This window comes from Terrapene carolina, unplaced genomic scaffold, assembly GCF_002925995.2.
Source record: "Terrapene carolina triunguis isolate 2854851 unplaced genomic scaffold, T_m_triunguis-2.0 Scaffold16385, whole genome shotgun sequence".
NCBI lineage: Eukaryota > Metazoa > Chordata > Testudines > Emydidae > Terrapene > Terrapene triunguis.
In genome coordinates this window covers 1-5,195 of record NW_020680736.1, presented here as the reverse complement: position 1 = coordinate 5,195, position 5,195 = coordinate 1, and the positions used below count along the sequence as shown (strand labels likewise).

General features: G+C 47.5%; 2 pseudogenes; both read right to left on the bottom strand.

The window, feature by feature from the left end:
- Positions 1-433: 433 nt before the first annotated feature.
- On the bottom strand, positions 434-2,030 carry LOC112121605 (annotated as a pseudogene).
- Positions 2,031-4,485: 2,455 nt separating this feature from the next.
- Positions 4,486-5,192, bottom strand: LOC113408481 (annotated as a pseudogene).
- Between the last annotated feature and the right edge of the window lie 3 nt (positions 5,193-5,195).

Here is a 5,195-nt window from a genome sequence, read left to right as displayed (position 1 = left end):
AACGAGGGAAATGCAATGGCTATAAAAGAAGGAAACAAGTGTGGAACACCCTCCCAACCTGCATGGGGCCACAGTGTGAAACAGCCAGTCCTCCTCGACAAGCCCTGATGGATTAGGGGATGGGCAGAGAGGGGAGGTGGCCCCAGGGGCCTGGTTGTCTATATCACTGGCAGGAAATCCCACCCCTGGCACCCTGCCGCCAGCCCTCCTTGTATATGTTATTTACAGCTGAAGGATCCTGACTGGGGGGGAGGGGGGAGGAATTTAGCAAGTTATCTGCAATATCCTTTCCATCTCTGATTTCTTTGATGCTGTGATCTGAGGAAATCTCCATCCCCACAACTGGCCCTACCAGGCTGGGTGTGTGGGGACTTAATTGGCTGTCTCCATTGGATCTCCCGTGGGAGGTCTCTCCATCCTCTCTGGGATCTACCTTAACTTGAAAGACCCTCTGGAGTGTGACCCTGACAAAGCCCCTGAATCACTGCTTCCAGTAGCTCCTTACTACGAAGTAAATAACTGGGTTGGTGCTGCCGTTTACAGAGGTCAGCATGCAAGATATGTCAGTCTGGTGATAAGAACTGATAAACTGGAGGAGGTATTGGACACTGTGAGAAACACACAAGATGAGGAAGAAGAGGACATGAGTGGAATACCCTGTACTGTTTTCATGATGACATCAGCTTGAAGAACAGGGTCAGATTGGAAAGAACTATAAGGGGAATGAAAATCAGGAAATTCAGGCCAGACATGAGTATGAGTGTCATTAGACAGTTTTTCAGTTCCATTAAAAACAGAAAAAAGACACCAATCCTCTTAGCTGGCAGAAGAGAGCCCACAGGAGGGCACAGATAATGACAGGCAAATGTTTTGGGTGGTAGCATCGGCACCAGATGTTGTTAAGAAAGGACAGATACCTCTCAGTGCTGATAGCTGTCAGGAGGCACAGGCTGGTGCTGTATGTGACCAAAGGCAGCAGGGAAAATGTCCTCATTAAGTAGAAAAAAATCATAAATTACAAGAATAGAAATATTCAACAGTATTAATTATGAGGAAAACAAGCAGTGGTAGCCAGACTGAGGATGTAGACAGTGAAGGGGTTTCTCTTAATGCAGAAGCTGAGGAACCAGAGGACAATCCAGTTCCTCACCAGCCCAGCGAAGCAGATGAGCAGAGTGACACCATCACTGATCACTGCAGGTAAATCATATATTTGGCATTCAGTCCTATTTTCTGGATCCCCAGAATACAAGCTAGGCTATGCCGGAGACAGGGACACTCCACTGAGCTCAGTCATTATGAAACCTCTAATCTGTGATACTTGGTCTTTCCCCACATAGCCCCATTCAGTCAAATGGATGAACCCCTTCCAGGGTAGCAAAAAGTTCAACAAACTGTTAGCCCTTTTCAGAATCTTCAGCCCCATCTCTGGGCCCTTTAAGTCCCACCTCACTTGGGCTTCCCAAGAGAGCCTTGTCCACTTCTCAGGGCTTAGGCCACTTTCCTAGTGGTTGGTGGGGGCAGGGGGACACAGGCCCATCCACTACTCCAGGTCCCGCCCAGGGACCCTATAAACAGCAGCCACATACCGCTGCCTCCAGTTCGTTGCTACTGTTCCCTGGGCCTTTCCTGACATAGGCCCTTTCTTTTCCCCCTACCCTCAGGGCCAAAGTTCTCAGATCCTCCTCGCTGAATGCCAGTGCCACCCAAACCCCCGTCCTCTGGTTCGGCCTTGAGCGCCTGTTACCAAGGAGGAGCACCCCTCCACCCTTGCTCCTCTGATCCCCATGGGAACTGACCTGCTCAGGGTCTGCAGCTCCTTTTATCTGATCCTGCTGGGTTCTGATTGGCTGCTTCAGTGCAACCTGTCTAGGCAGGCCTTGAGGACGCACCTTTGCTACTTCTTCCTGGGGTGGGATGGGCTAGGACCAATGGACCTCGAAGGGTGGGGTGCACTCTGTCACAGAAGGGTTCCTTACTTTTTAAAAACTCTTTTAATTGTCTCCCCTACCCCTATTTTGGGTGTGCATGTTTAGCAGACGTGCAAAGGAATTTTTGTTTGTCTGGTGACTCCTAAGAAAGCCAGGTCCCCAGAGTGCTGATCCCCATCAGAGTTAATGTCCTGCCATTCCATAAAGCAGCAGATCAGATACCTTACAAACAATCACATCCTACACACTGTGTGTGGGTCCCCGCAGCACCCCCACTCCCCCATTGGCTCCTGACAAATAGAGGCCTCATGGCTGGGAATGCCCTTCTTTAGAGACCCCTTTCCGAGGCCATGCTTTGCACCCCGCTCTTGGGTTTGCTCTCTCCCACTCCCAGCACTGCACTCCAGCTCCAGCGTCTGCCCAAATTGCAACAACATATCCTTGTTCCTTCTGTCACTTTAAGGGCCTGCTCCAAATCCAGTTACACTGAATGGAAAGACTCTTGTGGATTTCCATGGGTTTTGGATCAGGACCTTACTGTATGCCTCCATCCATCCATCCCTATCATCTGTGACTGTCCCTGGATCAGCCAATTTGTTCTTGTTAGCTGAGCAGCTTCACATGTGTGAGCTTAGTTACCTGCTGCCCTGACCCAATTGAATGGAGCAGCAGAATGCGGCTGGAAACGTGGGGGAAGGGTTTTGAAAATCCCAACCTATCAAGCAACCATTGACCACCTATCAACTGTGCTGCATGCTCAGCCCCACCATCCCCAGCACTCAGAGTCCATTGGCCGGATGAGGAAAAACCTTCCTGGAAATGTCATGAGCATCCAAAGGAATGAAAAACCCATTTGGTCTGATCCTTCTGGGAGGTAGAGCATTCGCATGCAGCTCCTGTTCAGGGTGATAGACAAAAAGGAGCCACAGGCCGCAGAGAGGAACTGTGAGATGGTGTTTATTCGTGTTAACAATAGGGTAAGCACAGAAGAAAAAGATTGAGACAACTGAACAGCAGGCAGTTGCAGCTGTGATTTTTGTGCACAGGGGCTAGGCCTTATTAATAGATTATTTAAAGTCCCTGGTTAGTTGATAGTCATTCTTAATTGTTTCCATTGCAATAGTGGTGAAAGTTTCAAATATCAACCTGCAGAAGCGAGAGTCCAGAGTTGCATAGAAGCACCTTCTGCATTTCATGGACAGGAGAGCTGGCTGTGGAATGATTTGCATGGGAATATTTCTGCGTTATCTTTGTAAGCCTATGCCACATTTTTCCTAACCACTGTGTTTTCACTCACGAGGAAAAGTCACAAGACTGTGAGGAGTCACTGACAAAAGCTCATTACAGAAAAGGCAACATCAGTCTTCAGGCAACACTGAGAGACACGTGCCACCACAAGAGAAATTACTAGTTAGTAGCATTTCAGAAACAAAGTAAATGAGCCCATTATGGATCTGTTCCTGCTTCCATTCAAGTTGTCAAGGCTGCTTCCCCACTCTGAACTTTAGGGTACAGATGTGGGGGCCTGCATGAAAACTTCTAAGCTTAACTACCAGCTTAGATCTGGTCCGCTGCCACCACTCTCGATGCTAATTCCCTTCCCTGGGTAGCCTTTAGAGACTCTTCACCAATTCCCTGGTGAATACAGATCCAAACCCCTTGGATCTTAAAACAAGGAAAAATTAACCATCCCCCCTCCTCCCTTCCACCAACTCCTGGTGGATCAAGATCCAACCCCCTTGGATCTAAAAACAAGGAAAATCAATCAGGTTCTTAAAAAGAAGGCTTTTAATTAAAGAAAAAGGTAAAAATCATCTCTGTAAAATCAGGATGGAAAATAACTTTACAGAGTAATCAAACTTAAAGAGCCCAGAGGACCCCCACTCTAGCCTTAGGTTCAAAGTTACAGCAAACAGAGGTAAACACCCTAGTAAAAGGTACATTTACAAGTTGAGAAAACAAAGATAAACTAACACGCCTTGCCTGGCTGTTTACTTACAAGTTGGAAATATGAGAGACTTGTTCAGAAAGATTTGGAGAGCCTGGATTGATGTCTGGTCCCTCTTAGTCCCAAGAGCAAACAACCCCTTAAACAAAGAGCACAAACAAAAGCCTTCCCCCCCCCCCCCCCCAAGATTTGAAAGTATCTTGTCCCCTTATTGGTCCTTTGGGTCAGGTGTCAGCCAGGTTACCTGAGCTTCTTAACCTTTTACAGGTAAAAGGATTTTGGAGTCTCTGGCCAGGAGGGATTTTATAGTACTGTACACAGGAGAGCTGTTACCCTTCCCTTTATAGTTATGACACAAGTCAACAAGACTTCCCCCACTGATTCCAAAGGGAGAAGGATTGGGTCCCATGTGACCCACTGGTGTTCTTTACAACTGCACAGAAACCTGGGGATCAACTCAAGGAAGGATCCTGCTCTGGGTCGGGGAGGGGAAGAATTTAGCAAATGATCTACTGGGTCCCTTCCATCTCTAATTTCTTTGATGATGTGAACTAGGGAAATCTCCATCCCCAGAACAGGGTGTCCTAGGCTGGGTGCTGCTGAGATTTAAATTGACATCTTCACTGTGTCTTGTCTGGAGGTTTCTCCAACCACTCTGGAATCTGTCTTCTCTTCAAAGATGCTCCGCAGTGCGACCTGGAGGCAGCCTCTGAATTGGTGCTGCCTGTAGCTCCCAACTAGGAAGTAAATAACTGGGTTGATGCTGCTGTTTATAGAGGCCAGCAGGTAAGATAGCTCATTAGCTTGACTATAATGAATAAGGTCAAGGAAGTATTGTACACTGAGGGGAACAGCAAAGATGAGGAAGAAGAGGACGGTGAGCAGGATAACAGTGTAGAGCTTTTCTTGCTGATGTCGCTGTGAGCTACGTCGGAGCTTGATTAACAGGATCAGACTGGACACAATCATGATGGGAGCAAAAATGAGGAAATTCAGGCCATACATGGGTAGGAACGTACTCCAACAATTTTCAGTTCCATCAACAAAACATAAAGAATACACTATTCCTGACAGCAGGCTGGAATGAGACCAGAGCAGGGCCCAGACAATGGCAGACAAGTGCTTTGGGTGGCGGCATCAGTGCCAGATGGGAAAGAGGACAGACACACACACCGCTCAGTGCTGATGGCCGTCAGGAGATAAAGGCTGGTGCTGTATGCGAGCAAAGACAGCAGATGAAATGAGTTTATTAAGTTAAGTCCCTCTAAAGGAAAACAAAATAAATGTTTGGCATTAAAGGTTATAAGGAAACCAGG